Here is a 13,479-nt window from a genome sequence, read left to right as displayed (position 1 = left end):
CAAACGAGACCATACCCCCCCTCATATCATTGATTTGTCTAAGAGGATGATAGTCATTCAATGGGAGGGACAGAACTATGATAGCGAGCACACACACACACCCCCAACCCATTCAAATATTACCTTCTAATTATCTGCCAAAATGGATCCATTGATCTCGTCGTATAAAACTAATTGTGTTTCCATTTGTTGATTGGATTAGAACAAATGGGGGTTAAGGAGCCACATATACGTGTCATATATTCACATTCATTACACCAGGTGTCTCAGGATAATGACAGGAATATAAGAATTTGCATAGTTTTTACACTTACCATGTCATGTCGAGAGCTACTTCTTGGAGATTTTTCCAAGAGTCCCATTTCAATTCTTCTGATATTCAAGCTCCGATGTAATGTGGATCCTTAACCATTAAGCCTTGACTACAAGATAAACCCACATATATATATATATATATATATATATATATATATAACCAATTTTATAATTATAAATATTGTCATAGTATTGAACCTTAAAATAAAACTTGATGTGGATGTTATTCCTTCGAGATAGTTCTTGGATGAAAGAACCAGTTCCAAAGACACCCATAAAACAAATAAACATTTTAAAGAATTTTTTTTTGAAATAAATTCTTGAAGACAATTCACCTCCGTATGTAATGCTAACTCAATATTGAAGACAAATCAAGACCTAACATATTTCCCTTTTTCTTGATTTTTATAGAGTTTAAATGATCAAAAATGGAATGAAGAATAAATAAGATAAAGAAGGTTTTTACTTGGGACAAGAGGAATCTAATGTTTGAACCATAAATGAAAAATAGCAAGTTTAACAGAGCACAAAAGAGAAAATGGCAGTGCTAAAGTTAATGGAGCACCTGTTAAGTCCCCTTAAAAGAACGAACATGTGTTTTCTGCCACAGGTTGTTACATTAATAAATCTTCACTTATCTTAACAGAGACCTGTTGCATTATACATTAACTAATTTGGAAGAAAAGCAAACATTGAGAATAAACACAACAAGGGAGAAAAATAAGATAGCATAACACATCAATGAGTCTAGAATCAAACGTCCATTTATTCATTAATTTTCCATGAATATGAACCTTTACAATCATAGACCAAATTTTTTCCAAAATATCCGAACCCTTTTCATGTGGTTCTCTTCTCTTTAAGTAACATATCAAAATGTAGTTTTCAGTTATTACATAACTATCAAATGCTTAACTGTAGGAATTTACAAGGTAAGTTCCTTAGAACACCAAAGGACACCTCTCACAAACAGATCATAGATTAGTACACCTGTATTCTTGACATGGTTAAAGCCCTCAAAGAGGGAAACAGCCCATGGCCTAAGCCAATGCAGCCACTTCAAGCAATTTATTAATGTAAAAGAAAGAAACTTTACATAAGCTTCTCTCATGAACAGTGGCCTAACAAATGACCCTCCATGCTCTTTAAATAGAGATCATGGACCAATCGGGTGTTAAGCCATGAATCAAGTGTCGATAATACAGAGGAGAGAATGAATTGTCGGATCACTTCATGTCTAGAACATATCATGATTGTCGGATTGTAAGCTACAAAAAGTACATACTAAAGAAATACACTTGATCCATGGCTTAACACCCGATTGGTCCATGATATCTATTTAAAGAGAATGGAGGGTCATTTGTTAGGTGACCACTCATGAGAGAAGCTTATGTAAATTTTCTTTCTTTTACATTAATAAATTTCCTGAAGTGGTTGTGTTGGCTCAGGTCATGGACTGTTTCCTTCTCTAAGGGTTTTAACCACATCAAGAATAATGGTGTACTGATCTGTGATTTGTTTAAGAGCGGTGTCCTTTGGTGTTCTATCTAAGGATCTTACCCTATAAATGCCACATGGTATTAGAGTGATAAATAAACTGAAATAATTAGAGAGATAAATAACTAAAACTGTAAATAAAGATTGTATACCTATATATCTAAAAAATGACGTAGCTAGGGCTACCAGAAAAATTTTCGCGTGAAACGAAAGGGGTTCCTCACTGAAAAAGATGTTCCTAACACAATAGAGTAGTCCTTTAAACCTGAAAGTGGTCAGAAAAAGTAGATCTAGGAAATGACAATCGTATGCAATTATACTGGCTTCGGATTTGGACCACCAACAAATGTGGCCCTCAAATAACTCTGATACCATGTAGGAATTTACAGGTTAACTTGCTTAGATAGAACACCAAAGGACACCACTCACAAATAGATCATAGATCAATACACCAATATTCTTGATGTGGATTGTTTCCCTCTTTGAGGGTTTTAACCATGTCAAGAATACTGGTGTACTGATCTGTGATCTGTTTGTGAGCGATGTCCTTTGGTGTTCTATCTAAGGAACTTACCCTGTAAATTCCTACACTAACTAGTATAACTAACTTAACACATCTTAGAAATATTTACATACACAATTTTTCTCATCAAGATAAATTCAACATCTTTTGAAATACTAATTCAAAAAAAGACAATTTTGAATATGACATGCCATTATCTGGTTCTTAGCTCCACTACTTATACCAATTGATGTGTGATCATCCTCACACGTCTTTATTGGATTTCTATATCTAGCTATGGATACTTGACCATTTCTTCACAAGATATCTACAAATTGGAATGCTTGGTATAATCTTATTCAACTACAAACAAGGTTTTTACTAGCCACGGGAGTAGAAAGTCACGCTGCAGATAATTGACAATTTCTTGAACCTTTAGAGATTCTAATGATTCAAGAGTCTTTCTAGCTTGAGTTTTAACATTTGTTAGTGCCTTCTCATAAGCCTCCCAAGAAAGTAACTTTCCATTCTGATCCTAGTAGTTGGGAAATCTAACTCTTTTTCTTTGATCAAATTTATTGTTAAACACTGAGACTGCCTTTTGAACTTATTTCAGTCTATTAGAAGCTTGGATGCAAATAAGGTTTTTCTTGATAACCTTTCTAACTTCTCTAATTAAAGAGGATCTGTGAACCACATCTAGTTCCTTGAGCTCATTTGGATATTTTTCATTCAAATATTTTATCATTTTCTTAGCTTTTGGGACTTTATCTTTTAATTCATCTTTAATTCTCTTTATAACTAGCTCTTCCTTTTCTAGTAGAATTTTTGTTCTACAACAATATGAATATAGTCCCAGACTGAGTGTATTGACTGTGTAATGTCATCCCAGGTTGTCCCTTTTCCTTCCAATACGGAAAGATTTCCCTTCAATTTTTCGTTGATTTTATTAATCTTTTCCTCAAAAACCTTCTTTTCCTGTATCAACTTGTTGTTTATTTCATTTTCCAAGTTAAGTTGTCTTTATTTAATATTTAACTACTCTCTTGCTTTTCCTAAAGTACCTTGTGTTTTTCTCAATTCAACTTCTGAGAGCTTGAGATCAGCTAATAATTTGGATAACTTCTCTAAAGGATCTTGGGAATCTAGGTCAACTGAAATGGGAGGAACATAAACATGGCTTTGAAGGGAGTGCTCCAAATTCTAAATCTTCTTTTGCAAGTTGGTGACTTCACTATTCCTTTGTATAAGTTGTTCCAACAATTTTTCTTTCTCCTTTTCTACTTGGAAAAGCTATGTTGTTTGGACATGTTCAGAACCTTGAATATTCAAATTTTTCCTCGAAGAATTAACTTACACTTCAACATTTTGTAATATAACCTTAATTGCTTCTCTATTAGCGGATCAATCCCAAATTTGACTATCAAATTTTTGTATTCATCCAAATAGATTTTTTTTTGCCTTGGAATCTGTCTTTTCTTTCTTAAACTGATTAGTAAATTTTTCAAGCAACTTTTTTGCTTTAGTTACTATTAAGGAACTTTTGGTAAGATCACTATAAATTACCTCTCTAGCTTGTTTATGTAGATTGATTTTGTTTGACAGAGGAATTTCATTTATATCAATAGACAAGTTCATGGCTTTGTAATATGGCCCTACAGGTATTTATTGAATAATGGGATGGACCAATGACAACTTTAGTTGATTTATTTCCAATTCCATTTTTTAAAGAAGTATTATTTGATAATATGAAGTGGACTATATTGACTATTGTCAGGGCATATCCTTTGCTATGTTTAGGCTATTTTCTATAATTTGTTGATAACTCTTTTGTAGAATTTATATTTGAGTAGGAAGGAGTTATCCATTTAGGATCTCTACTACATTTCAAAACTAGGTTGTTGTGAATTAGGTTGTTCCCTCTGTCTGATGTTTAAATTTTCAACATCATCTTCCTCTTGAATCTTAGCCTTCTTTCCTTCTTATTAATCTTCCATCTCAACATTTGATTGCTTTGGGATAGGCCTTTTTAAGTTGTTTTCTTTCATTGCAATAGTTTCAATAAAAATTTATTTCTCCGTTGAGATTTCCGTTGAAGGTTGACCCAATGGATTTTTAATCCAAGCTTCTTGATTTGCTAACTTTTCTAGCTCTGGTTGTAAATTTATAGTAGTGATAAATTGGAAGGAATTACAAATAAATTTGGGAATAACCTTGAAAATATTCTCACCCTTTATAGATATTAAACCCTTTTGAGAAACAAAAGAATTTTCTAACAACCTGATGAATTCAGGAAATTCATAAACAAAGGGAACAATTGCATTATACAACCATGATTGAACCAGATGAGAGAGGTGATTTGACTAATTATGGCGATGTAAATCTTGTTTTCGGATGGACAAGAATTCAAACAAATAATGGGTGTTGTGAATGTCTAATTTTCTATCAAATAAAGGAATGGTACTAGGTTTGGTCTTGACAGATTGAGATTTTTTCATTTTGATCATTTTAAATACATAGAGAAAAACTAGAGACTAAGGAATGGAATTAAAAAACCAGATAAAATAAAGTACCATGCGTAGGTTGGGAGACCATGGTAGTGCCAATAATTATTAAAAACTCAAAGAGTTATAAAATTCAGTTCCTTGGAAGCATGCAGTAGGATGAATGAACAATTGGCTCAAACCCTACTTTTAATGTTTAAAATTTTGGCCGGAGAGTAGATTTTTAAAGGTCTTTGAATCACGTCATTTTGGCATGTGTACAATTATGTGGCTGACTTGCAATGTGGGAGGTTTGCTTGATGGTATTAGTTGACGAAGAATGTGTTTACGTGTAGGTGATGGTTCGATGCAGGTCATTTTGGCATGTGGTTTTGTTAAAACCAGATAACACTTACGTGAGGCCCTCCTCAATAGTTTTCCTCAACAGTTTTGGATAAATAGAGGGAGGTTGTCATTTTTAACCATGGCCATAGATATTTGAGATTGGCAGTATCTTAAAACAGTGGAACACAAGGCCTCCTCCATAGTTAAACTTCAATAAGGTGTCAGATCCTTCCTCTCATCCATTAGCTGTAGATATGCACGTCTTTGATTATTACACCACAAACTTGTGCATGCTTTAAAGAATTTAATACTTAGCGAGAGAAACCCACTTTATATAGCTTGAAAGAATTATGGAACTTGAAACATATTAGTACATGCCATAATAATATAAAGTTCTTCAAGAGACCTTGTTCCTTGATTTTTTAATGATTTGTTTGTGTAATTTTTCTTTTTAGGGCTTCATATACCAAAATTTTCGTTTCGTTTTCATTTTTGCTAATTTAAAAAGCTAATGAAACTTCAATATCTAAAAATAAATAAATAAATAAACATGCTCATATGTCTTGTCATATATTTTGTTTTGAATATTATTCATATATTATCGAGTAGTTTCACTACTCTATATTATGTCTTTGTTCAGGTTAGCATTATTTTAATTTTAATAAAAAGAATATTAACATCTTCTTCTTTAGGACAACAACATACCCCTTTATGATGTCGATTTTCTAATTAATGGAATTCGTGATATGAGATAGAGCACGTCGATTGGCACTTATTTTGATATCTCTAATTTGATCAATGGACAAAAAAGTAAAGGAATTCTCAGACAATAGAAATCGATTATTTTTTCTTAATAATACAAAAATATATTTCACACAATTTGATTTTATTCAAAATTTACTGCGAAAAATAAAACTATTGAAAAGAAATCTTAGAATGAAAACTTATAATGAATCTGTAATGCATCCACTAGTATTAGATTTTGTTGAGCTAAGATATGGACAAACAAGAGTTACCAATGAAAATTAAATTGCAACTTGGACTCATTTTCCTTTAATCTCATCCTTATTATATATAAAATTATCTAACATACTTTTAATATTTATAAAAATAAACATTAAGAAAATCTATTTTACTAATAAGTACCAAACCCATGGGAATTTAAATGTCATCCAAAGCACAAGGTTAAACTAATAAGATACCACATCTTAAAACTCTGTAAAATACTGAAAATAACAACATGGGTGTTGTAACATTTTCTTGTTAAATGATTTTCCAAAAAATATTGAAGATATTTTTATTTTCATTGCACTTTGTAAAAGTTTCTTATATATATGGTGACCTATAATAAAGTGTTAATTGTACGAATAATTTATATTAGAGAACATTTTTTTAATTGTTATGTTAAAAAAAAAGTAAAGCGCTTTGAGTATAGCGCAAGTGTCCATCAACTGTCCTGATGCATACTTGCGGATCAATGGTTATTGATGAAAAGTGAACCCCTGTGCTCATTTTATGTTTAGTGCAGAGCGAGGGGTCCATGATTTTTTGTTTCAAATAAATCGCCTGAGCTAATGTGGCACCATCTCATGAAATATGGACCCCATACAAAAAACTGAATACAACCACCCCCCGATATCCGACCTCCAGTTTTGTACTAAATAAGCTGACGTCATGTGATATTTGTGGAAATTTCAAATCTTCAACTACAGTGGTTAAAAATATCAGTTTCAAGGGTTAATTCTAGTCTGCACTATTAGAAGAAGATATTAGCATCAACATAATATTGTATTATTTTCTCGGTTAATCAAGGAATTATTTACTAAAGGAGAAACATAAATTTTGTTCGGTAATCTTGATCACCATTATAAGTTCTTTTACTTGTTTTAAAATGAGTCAGCGAAAGAAAAATACTAGTAAGACTTATTCCAACCATGTTACTTCAGTAAAAATAGTTGAAATGGTGTTAGTTGACAAGGATGCAACAATTGTTGAAACCCAATACAAATTTTATTTGTATGAATTGAATACTTGGGAGTTCCATAGGTTCCAATACAAAAGAGATGAGTTTACTGTTTGGGAATCAATTTTCCCTCAATTTATCTTTCCTCAAACTTACCATTTCCTTGAGTTTGTTGTGTGGTGGTCTGAAATATATCTACCAAGTAAAATAGCTATCATTTCAAAGAAAAAAATCCATTTGTTTTATATTACACTAGAATCGATTCAGAAAACCCTTCAGGTACCCATGCCAAATCAAGTTATCACTTTTCCAGTCAAGCTTTGCAAGATGTGTTTCATAAATTAACCCCTTAGGAAAGAAACACTCTTCTAGAGCAATTTTTACCAAAGAATGCCAATATTCCACAGAATAATCCTCCTTATCCTTCAAGCTTATTTCCAAATAGTTCTCAATAAAACATATCTATGTTTTGTTACTTGTTAGAGTATAACGATGATGAAATCATTGATAAAGTAATATTATGGTTTTTATCTACCCTCTCTTCAAAATAAAAAATAAAAAAGAAGAACAACAACAACAACAACAACTTATGTTTATTTTAACTTCAACCAATATGTAGAAAACACTATCCATGAGAAGTTTATTAATTTAAATACTATGACATTTAAATTTAAATCAACATTAGTGTATCTATTCGTATTTTATCAATCTAACCATTTTCTTCAGATATAGTTTTAGAAATATAATTTAGAAGGAAATTTATGGTTAGTAGTTCATTGGACATCATTTGTCAGAAAACATTCTCAAGAGTTCTCCTTTTCAAACTTTGCAAACCAATTCTTATATATTTTCTATAATCTTTTGAATGATACTCAAGCCCCAAGAAATTTTCTAGAGGTAAAACGAATCCTGCAATTGAGTGAATAAACAAAAGTTGGAGATTGGTTCTTATATAAGAATTTCATAGAGATAAGATTATATGGATGTGAATTTCCTCCTTATAGGTTACCAATATTCCTTCCTATAAGGGATTTTTCCCTTGAGTTTATAAGGTGAAGCTTGAATGTTAATCAAGTTCATCTCTTACCAAGAAAGAAATGAATTGTTTTCAAGCTTAAGGCATGGATTTGACCTTTTATTGCAAACACTATAGTATTTGATACTAAGGTAGAAGAACTATTACGGGATATGGGGATAAGAAATGGACAAAGTTGGAGCTATGATAAAATCCATTGGGGGTAGAGTATGTACACACATGTCAAATTCATAGTTAAATTCCTACTCGGAGTAGGTGCCTTGTCCCCCAAACAAAGGAGTATCACACACCAATTTGGTGTTTGTTTGGCCAAGACCTTGAATGAAATACTACTGAACACAATGTAGTCATCACAAACTAAGGGTCCAAAAAACTGACAATAAGCTACTTATATTATATGAACTCTTAGAAATCAACATAGATTGAACATAGTTAATGACCTCAAAATAATATTAAGAAAAGTGGACACGTTTATACTTTCATAATTGAACCAACGTCATATGGTTCAGGTTCGAGTTTAGGTTCGACAACCATTATTGTTGAAGGTACCTAGAAATGATACAATTTTATATGTGGAGGAAATGACAATTCATGAGACTATTATTGCAGAAGATACCTTGAAAGGATAATAGATCCATCATATATGTGGAGGAAATGCTCATAAAATGATGGAAAATAAATCAAGGTCCTAGGTAGTAAAAGGAATAAACAACAAACCCTATAATCTAAGTTATTTCCTACTAGATACGCCCTTGAATATCTTCCAATGTATACCATTACTTTGAATTCTCTTGAATTTTGAGAGTCTTGGGTAAAGTGCTTTGGGCCTAGTCATTTAGGGTAGACCCTAAGTGATTTCTCAAAAAAGTAACATACTCTAAATAAGCACTATAATTAATTAATTATGATTGTTGAAATGAGCACAAGCACATTCTAAAGTATGGCATGCTTCTGAGTAAGATGTAAAATATTTTTCTTATTGACATCTATCACTAGTGAGAAGTAACAAGGGACTAGTACCCAAAAAATATGTATGAATTCATTAAATTCACTATCCTACTTCTCAGTAATGTGTATGATTATGTTTTAAATCATAACATATATTTAAAATCTTCATATGAAAAAGTCATACCAACCCAAAAGTCAGATATAGCTTTGGGACACAAGTTGGTAAGATTCATGTGTTTGCATCTTCTCTCTCTTTGTGATCCATTTGATTTTATGATTAGTTATCTTGTGGTGGTGGTTGTGTGTGTGAATATCAATTCCCATCCTAGTATGTTCTACTATGGAATGCTAGGATATATGAAACCACCTTAAAATTATTCAACTCTAACTCCATTCTATATGTAGTGCTATTTTTTCATATTTTTTGGATTGGTGAGTATGGAGCATTTGAAATCAATGATATTGATGTGTTTATTATCACTGAGAGGGTTTCCCTTAATCTTTCATATCAACATATGTATAAGATCCATAAGAAGCCCCCATGCTTGTTAGAGTTATCTGGCCATGATTTGATTGGTTTATTCTTGAAGTTTCCTCTAGTAATCAATGTGGTTGTGTATGCCCTTCCCATGCACACAGTTGTAACAGAAAAATGCACTAGAATAGTAACTAGTTTCCCAAGTGATTCAATGAATGATTATATGGACTTGATGGATCTAAAGTTAAATCTTTCCCTTAGGGCCCAATTTCATGTGAATGATGAATGGGTTTTACTATTTAATGTAATACCTATAATTAACACTAGATTTCAGGGACAATTCAACCTAAAAGGTGTGTGTGGATTTTAATATCAAGAGCACAAATGATAAAAACAAACTTGTACAGGAAAAGAGATTAACTTATTTGGAATATTTCACAGATGGAACAATGATATAAGTGGGGGAGTTCAAGGGCACAAAACTTCAAGAAGAAGAACCTATAATCAGGAAAATGATTTTGGAGATAGGGGAGGTTGTCATGTATAGGGATCCTGTGAAAAATTTTTATCTCTAGGTCAAGTGATGAATGTGTTGTGGCCCTTAGTGACCAATGGTGAATAACTTATGGTGAACGTGAGTGGAAAGAAAAGGTAATAGATTTTTTGTCCAAGATGGAGCTATATTATGATGAGGTTAGGAATTGATTTCAATATAAACTAAGCTAGCTTAATAAGTGGGTCTTTTCTATATCATTTGGGCATGGAACACGAATTCCATGTGATAGACAATTTCTCATTGATTCATTATCAAATTCCACAATATTTATTGCCTATTACATAATTTCCAACGTTTTGAAAAATGTGGAAATTACGGTATGAATGTTGCTCTAATTAAGCCAAAGAAAATGAAAACTAATGTTTGGGATTATATATTCCTTGAGGGACCTTTTCCACAATTAGAAATTCCCTCATATCTCTTGAAACACATGAAGAAAGAGTTTGAATAATGATATTATTTTGATTTGTGAGTATCTTGTAAGGATTCAATTTAGAACCATTTGACATTTTGTATTTACAATCACACTTCCATATTCCCTAAGGATAAATAGCACCATTCATTTATATGCAATGGGAACTATATGATGAATTAAAAAAAAATGTCAAAGTCTGTAGGAAATTTCAAAACATTACACGAGGCAATAGAATACTTCTCTTCATATTCCACTCAATTTTCTTTGATTGACGCAAGATAATGCATGGATGATGCCAATTTTGTTTATGAGACTCCTAATGTTGTGATTCTTTGTTTAATAGAGGATTTTCATGGATGGAGGATATTTTGGTTCCAAAGTCGTCCTTAAGGCAAGACCCTCCAACTTTTGCACATCTGTTATTTTCTAATGAAATAAACATCATAGTCAAGTTGACTAAAATAAAATAAAATTCAGTGATGTTTAGGGAGGCAATGAAGACATGTTTCTATGATCTTTAGGAATATCAAGACGAGTACAGATTGTACTGTGGTTTAGGGGTCATAAATAGAGACTTACTATGGAAATTCACGAATGTGAAAACAAGGTTAATCACTCCCATATGCCCTGATTTTGTAGAGCATGTTTGGAAATAGGTTTTGAAGAAGGATGGATTTGTATTCAAATCAGGGTGGCCAACTGTAGATCTCCCTGATCTTACCCTTCAATGAACCAATAAATATTTATAAGATAGAATTGTTTCCATGAAGAAGCTTCTTTAGAAGCACACATTTTCTCCAAAGAAGTCCAAGAAAGGTTGAAAAAACATTGCAACAAGAGTTGAAGAGTAAAATCCAACTATAATATTAATTTATGTTGTAGAAAAGTATGAAGGTTGGAAAGAAGAATGCTTGAGTATTCTCCAAGAAAAGTATGATAAGGGTAGCTTATCTTTTTCTCCTAACCAAGACATATTTACTGCTTTGAACGAAAGTCATATTGGACAACTTGTTGATTGTAAAATAATTCTTAGGCAATGCATGTCAATTTCTAGGTTGAAAAAGATGAACCACTTGTTATTAGGCCTAAATGGCTAGATGTAAATCTACCTTTTGATGAGATGCAAGTGCTACAAGAAAATGTTGACTTAATCAAAAGGAAAATAAGACTTAAAAAGTTGGAGATAATCAAAGAATAATAAAATAATAAAATAAATTAACAAACATTTTTGTGACTAAATAATAATTAAAAATACTTGAGTGCATGAATACCTGAATGAGTTCCCCTTGGTTTTGAGAATAAATTATTGACATAGTCTAATTTTTCGGAGCAAAAGCAAAGTCAACATTGATTTGTTTGTTTCTATATTGGATTGAGGGAGGTTTGTTCCAATATTATTTGAATCATAATTTATTCTCTACCAGATAGGGCCAACCATGTGAAGGTGGAAGCTCTTATGGTCCTTCCACCAATCTCAATTCCCGAGTACACATTCTATCTACTAGAAAATAGTTGAAGGCAACAAGTTAAGATTCATGCATAGACACTAGAAAAAATAAATCATAAAGAAACATATGTGGTTCTGGACATAAAGAAACATATAAAAATCATTCATTAACATGTAGCATTCATTAATTCAATCATTAATCATAGAGACAAAATACTTCATCTCAAAAATTTATCATGAAAATATGTTTTCATCATATGGTACATGAAGTTTAAAATTATATAACTAGTACGATTATTTGTTTTTCATTTTGTTTATTTTTGTTATGTATTGAGAAATGATGACATTAGTTCCTTGTTCCCCTTCAGTTTTTATGGACTATGCAATTCTTCTTGACAACTTGGTCATGTCCTCATGACGTCGAGGCTTCTGTAAGAGTGGCAGATGATCAATTGCAACAAGAAAGAATTTTAAATTGATACGTTTTGTTATTATTATTGAAATTATTTCACTAATAAAAAAAGCATTAGAATGTTCTTTACCTTGTTGAGTAGCGAAGGCAAGCAGAGTAGTTTCATATGCAACCATATGTTCCTCTTCTTGTCTACCCTCATCCTCTACATGTTATGGTGTTGTAGGAAAGGTTATGATTAATAAAACATTTGTAGTTAAATATTATTAATTGTAGTCCTATTTCCACAAGAATAAAAGGTGAGGATACCCCATTTATTAGTAGATAAAAAGTAGTTTTGATGTATTTTAGAACCCAAGTAACAAAGGAATGGTTGAATCCTAGGTGGATTAGTATAACTCTAACATAAGTACAAAAAAGAATGCAATATCTCATTCAAAGGAAGTATTATTGAAGTAGTATGTTAATAATAAAAAATACCTTCGCAATGTAATTATTTTCCCCGTGCACTAGTCAACACCTATAGAATGGCTACCTTGTGCTCCTCTTCTAGTAGAGGATCCTCATGTTCAACATGCTCTACCATTGAAAGCTAAAAATTTATAAGTACATAATCATAAATGAGTAAGTAAAAAAATATAAGTACACAATTTATTAGTATCGCCTAGGACTTATGCAAATTGATCATTCTTCTTGTGAAAATTGGCTTGGGTCTAAATTTTCCACACACACCTATGAATTTCCACCATATCCTCCTTTGAGCATATGCTAAAGAGAGACAAATAAAATAAGACAATCCAGATCGATCCACACAGAGTACTTCCATTGTCTAATTTCCTTGTGAATTTATAGGCTCTCCATCCTTCAATTACCTTGGGAAAAAACCATAGACTTGTTGATGGTATTATTGACCAGATCGATTAGACATTAAACATCGTCACCCACATGAATTCCTTGGTAAATTCGATGGTTTGGCCATTGGTTTTTAATTTTCTTTACCTACAGGAATCATCATGAGGATGACATTGTCTCCCAAAGAGGATCATCACATGGATAGCATGAGTATCTAGCGAAGATGTTGA

The 13,479-nt window shown here is 32.0% G+C and overlaps 1 pseudogene; it reads left to right on the top strand.

Annotated features, from left to right (window-relative positions):
* The window catches only part of LOC149222436 (leucine--tRNA ligase, cytoplasmic pseudogene), a 117,013-nt pseudogene extending 105,277 nt beyond the window's left edge, over nt 1-11,736 (top strand).
* Nucleotides 11,737-13,479: the final 1,743 nt, after the last annotated feature.

Source organism: Pinus tabuliformis, chromosome Q (assembly GCF_031772625.1).
Source record: "Pinus tabuliformis cultivar Carrire ecotype Pingquan chromosome Q, CPIR1, whole genome shotgun sequence".
NCBI classification, from domain to species: domain Eukaryota; kingdom Viridiplantae; phylum Streptophyta; class Pinopsida; order Pinales; family Pinaceae; genus Pinus; species Pinus tabuliformis.
Note: the sequence above shows the minus strand (reverse complement) of the source record. Positions and strands in the feature narration are given on the sequence as shown.